At 47.9% G+C, this 19759-nt stretch overlaps 1 protein-coding gene across 1 annotated transcript in view; it reads right to left on the minus strand.

Annotated features, from left to right (window-relative positions):
* LOC125441032 (transmembrane protease serine 11A-like) overlaps positions 1 to 18226 on the minus strand; it is a 118612-nt gene extending 100386 nt beyond the window's left edge. Inside the window, exon 1 of the mRNA XM_048511294.1 lies at positions 18172 to 18226. The gene's annotated coding sequence lies outside the window, so the exon portion shown is untranslated. The remainder of the gene's footprint in view (positions 1 to 18171) is intronic.
* Positions 18227 to 19759: the final 1533 nt, after the last annotated feature.

Consider the following 19759-nt stretch of genomic DNA (forward strand, 5'->3'; position numbering starts at 1 on the left):
CCATTCTCATGGGAACGGCATTCTCATCTCTTTCTGTGAGATAAGGCCTCTACCAGAGAAATAGCCGCCGCTTCTGGCCCATCGCCCGAAGTCCTGGAATACCCAGTCAAGGCTAAGCGGCTGTGCTGGAGAATCAACACCATTGAACTCCCTTTACACTCTGCCTCCCCTTTAGAAAAAACTTCTCCCCTTGGTTTTGTGCGGGAAGGTATGATGGAAAGCTAGAAATAAGGGGAGGGGGGCTGCCAATATTTTCTGAATAATAATCATTGGTTAAAACCAGAGGAATAATTCCCACCCAAGAAACCAAGTATTGCAAGCGATTACATTAAAACGCCAGGATGGCGGCCACTTATAACAATGCTTTGTGGCTATCAATTATAGTCGGCGGGTATTTCCGAGGTGGTTCGTACAGGCATCGGAAGCCGGAGCTCCTTGAGCAAGCTGGAATGACAGCACAGGATGGATATTACTTAAAGAATTAGGCAAATCTAACTGGGCAGTAACGATCATTAATCACTCTTTGTAATTCTAAAAGGTCCCACCGAACTTTTGCAATCTAAAGCTCTTTGAGAATTTATGTATCGCCTCTGAGGTTTTTTTTTTCTGTGAGACAATAGGACCCAAGCTTCCCAACACGCAAAGGGAAAGTCAGAACGACAAGCCATCCCGCTTCGGAACTTTTGGGAATTCTTAGCTTGTTGCAAAGCAGTTCGAACCGTTTTCCACCCCTCAGCCAGAGATGAAATCCATTGCTGGAATTCTGAGTACACGATGCATTCCGCCGGTAGTTAAAGTAATGGGCGGGAAGGAGCCGCTAGACACAATTTCAAGGGGTTTTTTATGCATCAAGCGAACGGCATTGTTGTAGTGCATATTCTGTAAACGGAATTAAATCGCATCCAGCTGTCTCCCAGATAGTTGCGTACTTCAACGTAAATACTGTCTCGAGAGTTCTGTTCGCCGTTTTCCACTCACCGTCACTTTGAACGGGTAGGGATGGGCGACCGGGTGGCCCTCCCCCAATACGTCGCAGGGAAAGCTTTCCAGAATTTTGCCGAATCTGAGGTCTGCGGGATCGGACACCACCTTTGAGGGGAGGAGTGGACGTAGAGCTTATATATATGTTGGAATGAACAGTCAGCGCTTCAATTTAGGGAGCCGGAGGGAAGCTGGAGGCGCAGGGAATGAAATGGGTTTGTTTGGAGAATAGGGTCCACCACCACCCACACCAGACAGTGTTTCCTTTGACTCTGGTAAACTCCGTAATAAAAATCCATCGAGATAACTTCCCAGGGACGGGAGGGCAACCGGGAGAGTGTTTTCTTAACAGTCCATGCTGGGGCTTTCCCCGGAATGGGATTTGGCCTCCGCACAAACAGAGCGCACCCCTTGATATAAGCCTCAATGTCGTCTTTTATGCGATGGCGCCAATTCAGAATCTGACGGGCATGGCTAAATGCAGTGTTTTGAGAAAAGCCAAAATGTCCAGCCGAAGCGGGCATCATGACAGGCTTCGAGAACTTCTGCTTTCACGGCGGGGAGGCATAAAACAACAATCCCCGCCTAAAACACCATTCACCAAGCGCCAGCTTGGAGTCGCCTTCCACCGGGCGTTCTCGGAAGACCCGCCTTCCTCGAAGTTCCCCGCAGGAAGGGGAGACCAGGCTGGGAACGGGCGATGGAGGAGGAGCCGGATGTCTTGAGATCGAAAGTGACGGGCCAGCCCTAGTTGAGTGAGGGGAGAGAACAGTGCGCTGGATGTCTCAGTAGCAGCTCCACCCTCCCCGGAAGGCGACAGCGATCAGCGCCAGTTTATTGGTTTTTCAGGGGAAAAATGGGACAGTGAAAGAAAAACGGGAAAAGCAAATCGGCCCAACGTGAAGCTGTTTTGCAGACATTCTGAGGGGTGGAGAGGGCAGCCAAGTTCTTGTGGATCCCACTCAAACCTGGAAGGTGGTGTTTAGCCCTCAAGCCAAAGTGACGCCAAGTGGAAAGCGCTAATTTGGTGGCAGCAGTCTCTTTATCCCCCACGGGTCCAGTTGGAGTTCTGAGTCGGAGAATTTTTTTTTGATAAATAAGCACACGAACAAGCGCTCACCATCTTTATTTCTCTGCAGCTGGCTGCGCCAAGCCTTGTCCGAAGCATCCACGGAACCAATGCAAAGGGAAGAAGTCTGGGTCAGGTGTTTTTAAGACAGGCTCGGTAGTGGAAAGCCGATTTCAAAAGCTGGAAGGCCGTTTGACATTCCTGGAGAGACCAAGGGAGAGAGAGTCTCCGGCTTGGCAGCCTGTGAAGCCTTTACCTTAGTGCGTGCAGAGGTCTTCAGTGAGTGGAAGGGGTTAGTTCAGCAAATTGGGTATAAAAATCACTATAAAAATTAGTAAATCCCAGGGAAGGACTGGAGCTCCTTCCGTTGGTGGGGCAGGCCATTGGAGGACCATCGCCAATCTTTGCAGGGATCCAGCCTTTAAACCTTCAGATGAGATCCTGTAGCCTAAATAGTCATGGCGGAGGATTGACGAAAACAGCACTTGGGGACAGTTTTACGAAGAGGGAGTTGTTGAGTAAACGCTACAGAATACTTCCCGAACCAAAGCCTCATGCTCCTCCACTGGTTTGTGAATAAATTCAAAACATCTGGTCTAAGTACACAACTACTCCTTTATATATAGTAAGTCATGTAAAACTTCATTGATGAGGGCTATGAATGCGCCTGGTGCCCCAGCTAACCCGAATGGCATAATTGCTAAGTATTCATACTGTCCAAATTTAGTATTAAATGCTGTTAAATGTTCAGAGTCTTCGCTTAACTTCCTGACCTCTGTAGTAGGTTTCCCAAATCCAACTTAGTAATGCTGGCCCCTTGCCCAATGCATCTAAGAGGTCCTTGATTAAGGGCAAAGGGTATTTATTGGACATGGAAACAGCATTTAATCCTCGGTAATCAGTACAAAGTCTTAAAGACCCGGCCCCTTTCTTTACAAACAGGACAGGAGAAGCGCATGCATGTTTGCAGTCCTTCGCATGAATCTACAGCAAGGTTTTCTTTATCTAAGAAGACACGGAGTTCCTTCTCTTCGCTAGCTCATACGACAGATTCTAAATTCCTGGCAGTTGTTTCCCGGGTTGTAATATGATTTTGGCAGTCAGTGTCTCTATGGGGGGCAATTGATCGCTATCTCCTGTTCTTGTTACACTCTTGGCTAAGTCCCGGTAAGCTGGTGGAATGCCTGTGGAATTGAAAGTCATTGGGATGTGCACAACCGAAGAAAACCAGGGGTTTTGTGTCATTGGATTTGGTGGGCTGTCTCCCCAATGCATAAGCTCTCCACATGGGGATCGCAAAGTGAATTTGTGAACTGCTCTTCCAAATAATATTTGGCCCTATGTAACAATAACCCGCATGGTATGCCCAGGACAAATGGAATGTTTGGCCACTGGAGCAAGTATAAAACTAATCTTCTCCCAATGGTCAGCGAATCCAAGCATGACAGGTTATGCTTTGAATCGGTGCCGGCCCCTCGGTTCGAAAGGGCCGTCATTCATTTGTGTGAACGGTATGGGTTTTGGCTGGGGAACTCGGTCTAAAACCGGTGCTCTTCAGCCACTTCTGGGGCCGAGATTAAGCAAATGGGAGCAGCCAGACCCTAATACGAGGGCTGAGGCTAGAATACACGGTATGCTTAGTAGGGTTGGCCAGAACCGCTTTTGAACAGTAATGGGCGCTTGCCTTCACTCACCGTGATCTGGAGTAGGATCCACATCCATGGGTGCTGATGAGAGTAAATCGCCACTTCCCTCCTCGATCACCTTCGTAACAGCTTTAGACGAGCCCGCTTGGAGGAGGACCGATTCCTCGCGGGTGGCTTGGCAGAGGGGTGCGCGGGGTCGGAGCTGCGGGACTTGTTTTTCGGGCAGTTGGCAGTTAGGATGGCCTATGGTCCTCCGCAATAGGAGGGCACAATCCCAAACGCCGACGGCGCTGCCTGAGGTGGTTTCGGGTAGAGACGGTTGGGCTTGGCTTACTGGCGAAGTCGCAGAGAGGCGGTCGTAGAAGCGGGAGCTTCGGGCATGGACGCCTTCGGAGCGAAGCGTAATCCCAACGGAGCCGCTTACTTGAGATCCCACCATCCATTCAGCCGCATAATGCGCTGGATAATGGATGAGAGAAACACTGCTTCGGGTTTGATGTCACCGGCACTCAGAGAAGTATTCCTCCACATTTTCATGCATTCAGGCCATACTCCAGGAGGAAGTCGAAAGCAGCCGCCGCGACGGAATCTACCGAGCAAATTCGCAAAAGTACTGCTGCCCTGCTGAATAGATTTTGTATGGTGCTGGATGGGCTTCATTTCAGCGCCCGATCTTGGAAGGCCCGTAGCGGTTTGAAGCACGCAGCCACTGTGCGAGTATCATCCGCCAGCAGCTCAAAAGAGTCACAAACCAGTCAGCAGCCACCCCATCCAGGACAGACCATGTCCCTCGTATTTTCTCACATTCAGATCGATATAGTCGTCATACTCTCCATATGTGCATCGAAAGCTGCAGAATGAAGTAGGGAAGTTTCTAGAAGCGGCTCCCGTCGAAACGGGCAGGGATCGGGGGCCTGTGTATCCCCCCTCTCCATGGCCCTTTGATCATTGGGGCCGCGCGCCGGGCTGAGGCGGGCGGAGCCGGGAAGAGCAGGAATCGGTGGAGGCATCGGGGCCTGGCCAGCTGGCCTCTTGGCGCAGGACCTTTGGGAGGCGGGGTAGGTATGCCGTAGCAGGGACCTAGGAAGCGCCGTCCGAAGGAGGGGCATTGGTAAGGGCGCTAGTGAAGGCGTAGGTACCAACTCGGCATCCTATCTCCGCTGTTTCTTCAACTCCTGTTCCAAGACAGCTAGTTCCCTCTGCGTGAACAGCATCTTGATGCGCCGCTTTTCTCAGCCCAATTCTGGCTAATTCGCTCCCGTTGCATGGTTGCAGTTGTTCACGGCGTCGGATGGTTTTAATGCCTTCTGTAGTTGGATCGCCCAGGTCCATTCTAGAGTGTTCCAGGACCTTATCATGGGATCGGGAGAACCCGCTATATTGTCGCACCGCCTTTAGCTCTACGGGTCCAGTTCGAAGCTGATGTCTTTTATGCTGTTGTTCACGGCTCCTTTGCAGGTTCTCATTTTTTTGTAGCTGTTCTCGCTCTCCTCCCCATAGCTGGCGCTCACGCCCACGCCTTCTGGGTATCTCGCCAGAAGTCGGGCCACTGCTCCAGTTTCTTTTGGACAGGAGGGGGAAACAACCGGATGGGGAGTCGGACTTTCTTTCGATTCCTCCTCATCGGAGAGCAGCACTCAAGTCCACCGACGGCTCCATCGGCACCTCTGTGCTTCAGCTATGCTACGTCCGGGATCTGAGGGGCCTGGTTAGAGCCGGTTCGAAACCCTCCTAACTCGATCCCGCCAAAGTCCCGTCTCAACTATGTCTTGGGATCAGCCCGTGCTATGCCACTGTGGATTCTTAGTATCATCAAATACAAATAAGGAACCGCCTTTCAATCGACTCCTGGGTTGCTGCATGAAAGGTGGTCAGACCCATCTCCAGACAGGTTGTAATCTTGAGGTTTGTAATCCACACGAAAAATGGTAGATCCCATCCATTGCGGCGACGATCCATAGACAGTTTCAAACCACTTAAGCGTAACTCCGATGATCGCTTCCGCCCTCATCCCAACGGCGGCGGAAGACTCGTGTCGGTATGCAGGACGGAGAGAGTTACTTCATGACCCGGGTTTCTCCCGCTGGTTCTTCCAAGTCAGGAAGGGAAGGTTCGGAGCCCCTATGGGGCCACGCCTTCTACAGTCTCAGGAATATTCAACCTCTGCATGCCGGAACACCAGAGGTCCACCTGATATTTAGCAAAATGAAGATGATTCTGTCACAATGTAAGGAATTCCATAGAGCAGAAATAAAAGGCGCGGTTGAAAGGCCGCTTTATTCAGACATCTTAGAAAGCTCAATGCATTAACGCTGCGGACAGGAATGAAGTCTCCCGCCAGATCCACAGGTTATAAGCTTTTCCGTCCCATCCCCCTCCCGGTTTCCCCAGTCCCATTCTCATGGGAACGGCATTCTCATCTCTTTCTGTGAGATAAGGCCTCTACCAGAGAAATAGCCGCCGCTTCTGGCCCATCGCCCGAGTCCTGGAATTCAGTCAAGGCCAAGCGGCTGTGCTGAGAATCAACACCATTGAAACCTTTACACTTTGAACATCTTATGGCTTTCAACACCTGCTATGAACAATTTGAATACCAAGTCATGTCCTTCAGGTTAAGTGGAGCTCCTGGGGTGTTCATGAATTTGATTAATGATGTGCTACAAGATTTGCTGTTCAAAGGAGTGGTGGTGTATTTGGATGACGTTCTTATCTATTCTGAGGATGAGCAGTCCCACATTCGTTTGGTGAGGGAGGTGCTCCAGAGACTATTGGATAATTCATTGTTTGTTAAATTATCCAAATGTGCATTCCATCAATCCAAGATGGGTTTTTTGGGCTACAGAGTTTCAGCAGCCAGGTTGGAAATGGACCCAGCAAAAGTTGAGGATCTGCAGCGTTGCCCAGCCCCGGCTACTAGGAAGCAGCTCCAATCCTTCTTGGGATTTGCTCATTTTTACTGTGACTTTATTCCAAATTTTTCTGAACCGGCTCTGCTGTTAATGGGTTTATTGAGAAGAAAGGGCAGGGGGCCTGAGGCTGCCTATCCCAGCGCATCCATACCGTGGTCCCCAGCTTGTCAGCAGACTTTTGACTCTTTGAAACGGGTCTTTACCACTGAACCTATTTTGAGGAATGCAGACCCCTCCCTTTCTTTTGTTGTGCATGTGGATGCTTCAGATTAAGCCTTGGGGGCTGCCCTTCTTCAAAGAGGCCTAGATGACAGACCACACCCTTGTGCATACTTATCGAAAAAATTCTCTGGGTCCGAATTGAACCAGACTGTAGGTGATAAAGAAACTGGTGCCATTAAACAGGCCCTTGCTATGTAGAGGCATTGGTTGGAAGGGGCAGAGCATCCCTTTCTGGATGGTCTGGACCAGGGGTCGGCAACCTTTACCACCCAAAGAGCCATTTGGACCTGTTTTCCATGGGCCCGAAGATCTACTGAGCCGGAGAGGCAGCTCCGCATGGAGCCGCCTCCGGTTCAGCCCCTCCACTCAATTTTCCTTCCAGAGCTGGGAGGCAGAGGCGCTGGCCAGTGAAACCCCCTCTGCCTGATGGAGCAGGCAGCCGCCTGCTCTGTGGGGCAGAGGGGGGATGGCAGCTGCGACCTGCCCGGTGCCGCTGCCTCTTGCACTGCGGAAGGAAGTGACCCCAGGGAGGGAAACCCCCTCTGCCTGCTCCATGAAGCAGATGGGGGATGGCGGCTGTGGCCTGAACAGTGCCACTGCCTCTCGTGCTGCGTGAGACTGTGGCGCCGGGCAGGGAAACCCCCTCTGCCCGATGGAGCAGGCAGCCGTCTGCTCTGTGGAGCAGAGGGGGATGGCGGCTGCTCTGGAGGGACATGCCCACACTATTCTCTGACCTCCACAGCAGCACTGGAAGGAGAGGTGAGTGGAGGGGACGTGAAAAGCAGTGTCCACACACACAGAGCCACCTCCGGTTCGGCCCCTCCACCCACCTTTCCTTCCAGCACTGCTCTGGGGGGCTGGCAGGACACGCTTATGCTACCCTCCGATCTCCAGGCCACGTGGAGCCACAGTATAAGGCTGAAAGAGCTCCATGTGGCTCCAGAGCCGCAGGTTGCAGACGCCTGGTCTGGACAGACCATAAGAACTTAGCCAAGCTTAGCACGCCTGGCCACTTATCTGCCAAACAAATGTGCTGGGCTGATCCCCCCCCCCCCCCGTTTCAAGCTCACAGTGCATTTTTTCCCTGGCAAAACCAATCATTTGGTTGATGCGCTCTTTCGCCTCCCAGACGGGGTGGCATGAGAGGTAGAGTTACAGGCCTCTTGTACTGTTCTCACACCCTTCCAACTGGGCTTGGCTTTGACTCGCTCCCAGACCTGCCTTCAGGGTGGGCCTCCAACTCCGACACCACCTACCACCAGTGTTGTTACCCCTCCCAGTTCGTTGTTTGATTTTTTGGAGGTGGGACAACACCCTGTTCCTGATGACAAAGGTCCCTGGTGCTTCGGGATGGGCTGTGGAGGAGGGGTGACTGCTTGTTCGTGCCATCTGGGCTGCATAAGCAAATCATCCAGCAGTGGCATGATTCCAAATCACTGGTCATTTTGGTTTTGTAAAAACACTTAATCATGTATGAAGGCAGTTTTGGTGGCGCTCTATGAGAAAGGATATTGAGGCTTATGTGAAAGGATGTCCAGTCCGTGCTTTGGCCAAAAACCTTCTGGGCACACCCCAGGGACTGCTACAGCCTATTCCTGCCCCGGATGGTCCTTGGAGAGTGATTTCTATGGACTTTACAACCAACTTACCAGAAAGCCATGGCAAAACTGTAATTTGGATGGTAGTGGACTTGTTTTCTAAACAGGCTCATTTTATTCCTTGCTCTACCATCCCATCCGCCTCGAAACTGTCTCAATTGTCATTCCAGCACATTTACCGGTTACATTCAGCTCCTGATAAAATAATTTCTGATAGGGGTCCCCAATTTGTCTCAATGTTCTGGAGGGCTTTTCTGAAGCTTCTTGGCATGGAACAAGGTCTGACGTCAGCACGCCACACGGCCAAGTGGAATGCTCCAATCAGGCACTGGAGCAGTACCTCAGGTGCTACAGTAACTATCATCAAGATAATTGGATGGACCTGCTACCCTATCCGGAGTACACCTATAATAATGCTGTTCATAGTAGCACAGGAAAGACACCTTTTGAGGTGGTTTCTGGCCAGTCAGCTAAGCCCCTCCCATTTTTAGGGCAATCAGCAGTTGAACCTCCTGATCTGCAGAAATGGATACAACAGATTGTGGAGGGATGGGACCCTATTCTGCGTGTCCTAAAAAAAGGCCAAAGATTCCCAAAAGAAGCAGGCTGACAAGCATCACAGACACTTTACCTTGGCTGTGGGTGACTCAGTGTACCTTTCTACTAAGAACTTGAGAGACATACGTAAGTACACTAAATTGGGCTATAAATACATTGAACCGTTCAATGTAATTCGAGTGATCAATGAGGTGACTGTTCAGCTTGAACTACCTAAAACATTACATAAAATACACCCTGTGTTTCAATGCAGCCTCCTCAAAAAACTCCAGCTCCCAATATGTGACATACTTCATCTGCTCCGCCTCCTCCTCTGATGATTGGTGATCAACACTTTGAAATTCAGGCAGTTCTGGACTCTCACTTTTTTCACAAACGCTTGCAATATTTGGTCTCTTGGAAAGGATTCGCACCTGGGCATGATAAGTGGGTTCATGCTGAAGGCGTCAGAGCTCCAAAGCTCATCAAAGCGTTCCAACGCACATGCCCAAGCAAACCAGGGGAGGAGGGCCTTAACGGAGGCGGAATGTTAGGATGTGTGTCATGGGGGATGGGTGGTTACTGGGATGCTATGCTGTGTCAAGCTCTGTCTGCTGTTTTGCTACGTTTCTCTCCCGCAGCTGTGTTATCTGTAACCTTGGGGTTGGAAGAACTGTTTCACAGAATCATAGAACCATAGAGTTGGAAGAGACCACAAGGGCCATCAAGTTCAACCCCCTGCAATGCAGGAACACACAATCAAAGAACTCCCAACATATGCTCATCCAGCCTCTGTTTAAAAACCTCTAAAGAAGGAGACTCCACCACTCTCCGAGGCAGTGAATTCCACTGTTGAACAGCCCTGATGGTCAGGAAGTTCTTCCTAATGTATAGGTGGAATCTCTTTTCCTTCACCTTGAATCCATTACTCCGTGTCCTAGTCTCTGAAGCAGCAGGAAACAAGTTTGCTCCCTCTTCAACATGACATCTTTTCAAATATTTAAACATGGCTATCATATCACCCCTTAACCTACGCTTCTCCAGACTTAACATCCCCAGCTCCCTAAGCCTCTCTTTGTAGGGCATGAACTCCAGACCCTTTACCATTTTTGTTGCCCTCCTCTGGACCCGCTCCAGCCGGTCAACATCCCTCCTGAACTGCAGTGCTAAGAACTGTACACAATATTCCAGGTGAGGTCTAACCAATGCAGAATAGAGAGGTACAATTACAACCCTCAATCTTGACACTATGCTCCTATTGATACAACTCAGAATCGCATTGGCTTTCTTGGCCACCGCATCACGCTGACTCATATTTAGTTTATGGTCTACTAAGACTCCCAGATCTCTTTCGCACGTAGTGTTGTCAAGCCAGGTGTCACCCATCCTATATCTGTCCATTTTTTCTGCCAAGTGTAGTATCTTACATTTATCTGTTGAAACTCATTTTGTTTGTTTTGGCCCAGCTGTCTAATCTGTCTAGGTCCGTGGTGGCGAACCTATGCCACTCCAGATGTTCGTGGACTACAATTCCCACCAGCCCCTGCCAGCATGGCCAATTGACCATGCTGGCAGGGGCTGATGGGAATTGTAGTCCATGAACATCTAGGGTGCCATAGGTTTGCCACCACTGGTCTAGGTCATTTTGAATTCTGACTCTGTCCTCTGGGGTATTAGCTACCCCTCCTAATTTGATGTCATCTGCAAATTTTATTATCATGCCCTCTATTCCATTATCCAAGTTGTTGAGAAAAACATTGAATAGTGTTGGGCCCAGGACAGAATCCTGTGGCCACCCCATCTAATAGTAGCATTGTCTAGTCCACATTTCACTAGCTTACTTGTGAGAATATTATGGGGCAGCTTGTCAAAAGCTTTACTAAAATCCAGGTATGCTATGTCCACAGCATTCCCTTGGTCTACCAAGCTCGTCACTTTATCAAAAAAAAGATAAGATTTGTCTGGCATGACTTGCTTTTCAGAAACCCATGCTGACTTTTTGTGATCACAGTATTCCCTTCTAAGTGCTGGCAGACGGTCTGTCTAATGATCTGCTCCAAAATTTTCCCTAGTATTGATGTCAGGCTGATTGGATGGTAATTATTAGGGTCCTCCTCTTTCCCCTTTTTGAAGATGGGGATAACATTAGCCCTCCTCCATTCCACTGGGACTTCTCCTGTTCTCCAGGAGTTCTCAAAAATTATAGCAAGTGGTTCTGAGATTACTTCTGCCAGTTCTTTTAATACCCTTGATGCAGTTCATCAGGCGATTTGAATTTGTTTAAAGTAGCTAGGTATTCCCGCACTACCTCTTTATTTATTTGTGCTGCATTTCTCCTACAGTATCTTCTGTTTCATGTTCTCCTGGATGTGCAGTGTTTCCTTTTTGGGAGAATACTGTGTTGTTAATGTTTTAATATCACATGTATATTTTGTTTTATTTATTATGTATTGTATCTATGCACTGTTTTGTTGTACACCGCCCAGAGCCCTTAGGGGGTGGGTGGGTTATTAAATTGAATTAATAATAATAATAAAAACAACAACAACAACAACAACAACGATGACGACGACGACAATAATAATAATAATAATAATAATAATAATAATAATAATAATAATAATAATAATAATAATAATAATAATAATAATAATAATAATAATAATAATAATAATAATAATAATTCCAGCAGGTACACTGCTGGAATCATCAACTGGACACAGGCTGAATTGGATGCATTGGATAGAAAAACTCGGAAGCTTTTGACAATGCACCATGCTTTACACCCACGCAGTGATACTGATAGATTATACCTTCTCCAGAGATCTGGTGGCAGAGTCTTACTGCAAGTACAGCAAACAGTGGAAGAGGAGAAGCATGCACTGGCCAATTATGTGAAGGAAAGTCAAGAACAGGCATTGATTGAAGTGAAGAACAGACATTTGCTGAAGACTCAGAAAACCAAACAAGAATACAGAAAAAATGATTAAAATGAGGACTGAAAGCTGGCACAACAAAGCACTGCATGGCCAATTTCTGGAGAAAATCAAGGACAAGGTGGACAATGCAAAGACCTGGCTATGGTAAGCAACTGGTACTCTGAAAAAGGAAACTGAATCCCTGATTTTAGCTGCTCAAGAGCAAGCCATTAGAACAAATTCGATCAAGGCCAAAATCGAAAAATCCTCGGACGATGCAAAATGCAGATTGTGCAAAGAAGCTGATGAAACTGTAGATCATGTCCTCAGCTGCTGCACAAAGATTGCCCAGACTGAGTACAAACAGAGACACAACTCAGTGGCCAAGATGATCCATTGGAATTTATGCAATTACAAAATAAGAACAGCTAAGAACTGGTGGGAATATTGTCCAGAGAAAGTAATGGAAAATGAGAAGGTCAAGATCCTGTGGGACTTTCGAATCCAAACGGACAAAGTGTTGATACACAATACACCAGACATCACCGTGATCGAGAACAAGACAGTGAGCATCATCGACATAGCAGTCCCCGGTGACAGCAGGGTCATTGAAAAAACACGAGAAGGTCACTAGATACCATGATTTCAAAATTGAGTTTCAGTGTCTATGGCACAAACCAGCTGAGGTTGTCTCAGTGGTAACCGGCACGCTAGGCGCCATCCCAAAAACACTAGGGCAACACTTGAAACATCTTCGAATTGACAAAATTAACATTGGTCAAATTCAGAAGGCAGCCCTGCTGGGATCCGCACAAATACTACACCGATACATTACAACTTCCTGGGCCTCTGGGTGAGGCTCGAATTGTAATGAAGGCCAACAACCAGCTAAAGATTTGGCAGCTGTGAAATCTACAGTAACAACAACAACAACAACAACAACAACAATGTGTTGAAACACAATACACCAGACATCACCGTGATCGAGAACAAGAAAGTGACCATCACCGACATAGCAGTCCCCGGTGACAGCAGGGTCATTGAAAAAGAACACGAGAAGGTCACTAGATACCACAATTTGAAAATTGAGTTTCAGTGTCTATGGCACAAACCAGCTGAGGTCGTCCCAGTGGTAACCGGCACGCTGGGCGCCATCCCAAAAACACTAGGGCAACACTTGAAACATCTTCGAATTGACAAAATTAACATTGGTCAAATTCAGAAGGCACCCCTGCTGGGATCCGCACGAATACTACGCCGATACATTACAACTTCCTGGGCCTCTGGGTGAGGCTCGAATTGTAATGAAGGCCAACAACCAGCTAAAGATCTGGCAGCTGTGACAACAATACAAAGAAGGTGCTGAGTAGTTCTGTCTTTTCTCCATCCCCTGTTAGTATTTTGCCATCTCCTCCATGTAGTGACTCTATCCTATCATTTTTCTTCCTTTTGCTACAGACATAACCAAAAAATGAATCTTGGTCTGTTTTATTTCGCACTTTGGGAGGAGGGATACTGTTGCATATTATCAAACTGTTGTTAGCTCAAAACAGGCTTCTGCCTTTCACCTGTCATCAGCAATAAAACCTTTGAATTTTCAAGTGCTTCATTGTCTATGCAGGAGAGTTCTGACAAGCGGGGATATAATTTCAGTTCATCAGATTAGCGTCCACCACTCATATGGAGGAAGGGGGAATCTCTCTCAAATTCTTTATTGCAGTCAAAGACCAGCACATAATAATACAAACTGAGAAGTGCACTTATATACAGTCGGTGACTGTATACTAAAAGGTCAACTCGCGAAAAAGCAAGTAGTAGGTAAAATACATTTGATTATGACAAAAGATTAAAAAGTTAATATAACTACACTTGTAAAGTGCCTGTGCAGTCTTGCTAAAACCTATAGTGACATTACTAAAAAACTCCGGCCTCCGACCATATCTTCTAAGGATCGCAATTCATTCAGTCTTTCCCTCCCTAAACTATTCAGTCGGCAGATGTCTCTTATTGTATTTGCAAATTAAAGAACAAAAACGGGCCGTTGCCTGTGTGATTTTCTGGTCCCTAACTGTCAGTATGTAGGCCAATGCATCTTTGTAGTTTAGGCCTATTAGACCTGTCATGGCTGGGCTGAGGATTTCCTTTCTGGGCTTTTCAAAAGTGGGACATCTAAATAACATGTGTTCTAATGTATCTATTTCGCCTAGAGGGCAGGGGCAGAGCCTCTTTTCATAAGGGATTTTCTTGTATTTCCCGTCTAACAGCGAGGAGGGAAGAGAATTACATCTGGCCAATGAGAAAGCTCTTCTTGTGTTACTGTTTTCAAGGAAAAACAGATATGGTGCTGTAGTTACTTGCCATGAAGGGGGAATCAAACCTGGTTCTCCAGATTAGAGTCTACCTGCTCTTAACTGCTACACCATGGGGATGGAATGGAATGGGAAGAGATAGCTGGAACCCACAGGATTTCAGCATCTGGGGAAGTTAATGGAGGGGCAGGAAGATCACACTGTCTGGAGATTTGGCTCACCTGCCTCCACTTTCTGGTACAACAAACCAGCATCTCATATCTCCGCAGGCCCCCCACCCCACCCCGTTAAGCATCCTGTGAGCCTGTTATTTTTCCAGGTTAGTAGAAATATTTTGGAGGGGAGGCAGCAAGATACAGCCCGATCTCATCAGAGCTCAGAAGCTCAGCAGGGTCAGTACTTGGAAGGGAAACCACCAAGGAAGGCTCTGCAGAGGAAAGCAGCAGCTGCTCACATGCCTCGAAAGGCCCTTGCTGGGGTTGCTGTCAGTTGGCTGTGACTTCAGAACACTTTACACACACACACAAATATTTCTAAAGTCTCTTTATAGTTTAGTACAGTTGGGGAGGGGCTGACGTCTCAGTGGATGCAACGGGGCTCATTCCTGGATAACAGTTCTCATTCTAATGATAAGCAGTTGGATCCCTCCCCCCACCCCCCAAAGGATGCCATGAAGGCACAGAGGTCAAAGACTGGCATCAGAGCATAATGCTGCTCCCCACAAAATCAATGCCTCTCACAGAGTTTTGGGATCCATCTTCTGTGTCAAGCTTAGCCAGGAAGGAGTTTGGCTGCTGAACTTTTCCCTGGTCCAAAATTGTGCCTGGCTGGACAATGGAGCTTGCTGCTCTCCATGGTGTCACCCTCAGGTGATTTAATCAGCACTTGAGCAGATCGTTACTTACTCTGCCTGCACTCATCCCAGCAATCATTCAGAATTCAGGGGTATCAGCCAAGCATGCTTGTAGGTCCTATTGATTCATCAGACCTCCCCTGCTCTTTAGTAGAAACCTTGGAAGAGCAATAAATTAGTTTTTCTCTTCAGTGCTGCTTTCCTTCATGTCTCTTCAAGACCGGCAAGTGGCACCCACCCCTGAAACTTTATCCACCTTCCTCCCTTTTCTCTTAGTCAGCGCTTGTTTTCTTTGTGTCTCTGTGCTCATTGCTTAACATATATTCCTTGTGTCGTCTTACTGCTCAGAGAAACCCCATTGATATTATTGATGTTTAACTCTTCTTCTCACTGGGGCTGAAAAGTGCCTCTTTGACTTGGCAGCCCCAAATATTGGTGGATAAGATCATGAACAAACACAGTGTGTCCTGGTAGACCTGGTGGCCCCCCTCCACCTTAATAAACCCTAACAGAAGGGAGGAATTAGATGGAGCCAAATGTGTAAGGATCCTATCAAAGTATGTACCCTCTCCCAAGTCCCTTTCCTAAGACCCAACGTGGAAGGGAAGCAAGTTGGCTAATTTTAAATAGGGATGCCAACTCTGGGTTGAGAATTCCTTAAGATATGGGGGTGGAACCTCAAGAGGGCAGGGTTTGGAAGGGGAGGGAACCTCAGCTGGATAGAATGCCATCGAATCCACCCTCTGAATATCGTCATTTCCTCCAATGGCATTCTATCCAGCTGAGGTTCCCTCCCCTTCCAAACCCTGCCCTCTTGAGGTTCCACCCCCATATCTTGAGGAATTCTCAACCCAGAGTTGGCATCCCTATTTAAAATTAGCCAACCTGCTTCCCTCCAGACTACAGTGTTCAGTTCAGTTCCCTTGGAGGCCCCACCTCACAATTGGCAACCATCTTTCTTCCCTGTCTCTAATTTCATTTCCAGCCCCAGGCAGCTGTATGGTTGCCCCAGAGCACAGTTTTCTACAGCCAGCATTTCAAGGCAGCACAAAAGTGCAACAAACCCAGGGACTGAACCTTGGAACAGGCCCAGATGCCAAGTTTATCGTACTGTTACAGGACAAAAGCACATCCACTGCGCCATCATGGGCTCACCCACTTGTGCATTTGGCACTTCGTTTTGTATATCCCATTATGTACTAACAGTGCCTATTTGCTAATGACATTGGGAAGCCAGTAGGGGACCCTTTGATCTCCCCGGGCTATAGACTATAAAGTGTGTAAGTGCTAAATCACATTCACAGCTCAGCCCCCACCCCCCACCCCCCAATAATAAAAAAGGCCACGTGTCATTCTGGCTGAAACAGACACTTGGATTTCCTCAGTCACTCTAATAGTTCTACAGGACTCACTTTTCACAAATTTTAATTGGCCAATCTTAACATGGTCTGTCAAACTACGGTCTGTATAATTAGCAGTTAATTTTTGCTTGAACTATTTGCTTATCTGTTCAAATCTCTGACCTTCTTCCATCATCCAATATGTGTAGCTGCTAATTCTGTTGATTTATGATGGGACTCATCCCTGATCTTTCTAGTCGCCTAATCCCTTTTCTGCTTACGGTTAAATTTATAATAAATAATAATAAATAGTTATTATTATACTTGAAAGACTCACCACACTTTGACACACACACCCCTTATTCATAAGATTTTCCTTCATGTATCTATTTGGTGAAGTGAGTATTGACTCGTAAAAGCTCATATTGAAAATAAATGCTGTTAGTCTTTAAGGTGTCCCTGGCTTTTGGCTTCATTTTGCTGTGACTTATTAACATGGCTACTTCTTTGCAATCAGGACAGCCTTGAGATAGGGGGGGGAGGGGGGGTTAGAGGCAACTGTTTAATCTCCCAAATATTTTCCTGCCATCTCATCACGTCTCTTGCACTCTTCCACTTCCAGCCCATATGTTCACAGTGAGTAAAATAAAAGTCTGGAGCTATCATGCAAAGACACAGTCAAAATTTCAGTGCAATTTCATTGTAGTAGCAGCAGCAGCAGCAGCAAAATCTGTTTGATGCCAGGACCCCAAAAGGCCTCTGGGGCTTTTGAGCAAGACCCCCACCCCACCCCCCGCTGTGTCTTCTCTGCATCTGACCCTTTGAGCAGGATCTGCTATAAACAGCTGCTCAGTTATTATAAGAGGAAAGAAAGGATGGGCAGGAGGCCCAGTGAGAATTTGCCAGAGTGCAGAAGCTAAGCAGGGTCAGCCCTGGTGAGTGTTTTAGAAACACAAAGGGACTCCAGGGGTTCAAAGCACAGACCGTCAGAGGCAAACCACTTCTCTTGCCTTCAGCCCACTACAGGGTTGCAACAAATCGGCTGTGACTCAATTTTTTAAAAAATCTCCATAAAAGAAAGGAAAGAATATTTGACATAAGGTGCACTATGCAATAGTTGATAAGCATGTTAATAATGCTGGACATTATTGTAGAGCAACTTGTGTTGGGGGGGGGGGTTTGAGGACTACTGACTCAGGCCCTGGATCCATCACGGTCGGGCTTGTCTACTCAGACTGGCCGTAATCGCCGAGACCTCAGACATCACCATGTCCTTAATCCTCTTAATTGGGCATTCCAGGGATTGAGCCTGGGCCCTTCCGAACACACAGCAGATGCTCTGCCACTGAGCCACAGCCCCTTCCCTCTATGTGGAGTTCGAACTTGTGTGAGCCTATGCAAGTTTACTCATAAGTAAATTCTTTGGGGCTTACTCTTCAGCAGGGCTGCAGAGGAACACAGCCACCTTGCTCTTCCTCCCTCCATGCAGATAGCAGCCTCCGCTCCCCTCTGAGCCACATGCTCAGCAAGCAGAGAGAGACCCGGATCAGTGGCACCCAGCCCAAGGACAGAGGCCACTGGCCAGCCCCCTGCAGCAACCTTTCTTCCTTTTGGCTTTCTTGGCCCCTCTACTGGCTTCCAGGAGCAAGCAAGGGAGAAAGGTGTTGCTGACAAGAAGATCTGGAATCCTGAGCAGTAGGAGAGCCACATCAGCCGGTGGCCACCGGGAATGCCCTTGCCGGAGCCGGCTCCCTTGCTGTCAACCACAGTCCTTTCAAATAGCACTTACCGGAGGCTGCGGCTGAGGAGCTCTCCCTTCCACGGCAGATTGTGTGGCACTCCCGGGTGGCTCTGATACTTTATGGGTTGGGTGATAAATCAAAAAGAAGTCACCGACAAGTTAGATCAAAACAAGTCCAACAAGTCCTGGTGACAAAAGCTTCGCCCCAGAGTGTGGTTTCAAGGAAGGGATCATCCCCAGAACAGAAGTTCATGCTTCACACATCACGCCTTTCACCCAAAAATCCCAGGGACATTCACCAGCCCTAGTTAATTGCAGGTTTGCAACATAGCCCCAGAGAGATTGGTACAGACAAATCCAAGCAGTAGCTAAGAGTTTTGCCGGGGGGGGGGGGGGGCCCTTTCTTCTGTTGACCGATTGACAAACAAATAAAGGAGCAACCAGCAGAACCAAGAGAGACAGAAGACGCTTTCACAAGACAAGTCCCAGAGATGATAGTCCCTGAGGGGCAGGTTGCCAGATTTTGTGAATCAGCCACATTTACACCAACAGGCAGTCTGGGCTGCTGAACTCCAAGGACTGTGCCCCTCCACGCCTCTACAGAAGCATCTTTCCTCGGGTTTCTACATCTTTCCCGGGGGGGGGGGGGGGCAACAGAAGTCTGGGATCTGCCCCTTCTTCCCTAAAAAAAACCTTAGAATCTGCCAAGTTACAGTGTTAACTTTGTTATTTACCTTTTAGGAAAAGAATGTTTTGCAACTTGAATCTCAGCAGAGGACTTCCACAAACGAGAAATTATCCCTGCCTTTTGCAAGCAGGAAACTATCCCACTTTTGGTGTGACAGTGAACATGCTACAGCAGACCAAAGCACGTTGTTCAAGGACGACGGTGCTGCTGCCAGCCCCAACCAAGATCTGCATTTGTGTCAGGGGGGTGCATAGCTGAGTAAATGAGATACATTCTTAAAATCATATAACTGCCAGATATAACCAATCAATGCCTCTTTGCTATATGTAACCAACCTGCTATATGTTACCACTGCCATCTGTGCATTCTTTCCTTGACCTATGCTTTATGGCTTTGCATGCTATGTAGTAAACTAGGCATCCCCTACATCTCCTGTCCTGTGAGAAAAGAGTTACAACTGTTATCTTGTGGGCAGGAGATCAGGTGGCTCCTCTGCTATTGTTGCTGACCTTGGGGCAGTCTCAGTTCCAGAGGCTGCCTCTGGGAAGTTGGGAGGGGGGATTTGTTAGGGGATATATGGGTCTGCAAATGCCAGTTTCTTTAGAACTGGCTTTGCCAAGTATGGTGATTGAATACCTCATCAATAAATGCTGCTGACTGATACTTTATTTATTGGCTTAAGGTTCTAAGACCTAACCGTTTGCTTGACAAAAGACCACACGGGTAGTGAGTGGCACCCATAGTCTTCCTGGGAGTTCCAGGCAGATGCTGATGGGCAGCCACCAGGAATCCAGGCTGGACCTAAAGAGGGGGCTCAAGGTGCTCCTCGTGGAGCACACAGTACAGCTCCTGATGCCCAGACAGATCCTAGCAAGGTGAGTGCCAACAAAGCCATCACTCTTGGCCCTCTACCCATACTTCAAGCCACACGCGCACACACCTGCCTTC

Source organism: Sphaerodactylus townsendi, linkage group LG11 (genome assembly GCF_021028975.2).
Source record: "Sphaerodactylus townsendi isolate TG3544 linkage group LG11, MPM_Stown_v2.3, whole genome shotgun sequence".
Lineage (NCBI taxonomy): Eukaryota > Metazoa > Chordata > Lepidosauria > Squamata > Sphaerodactylidae > Sphaerodactylus > Sphaerodactylus townsendi.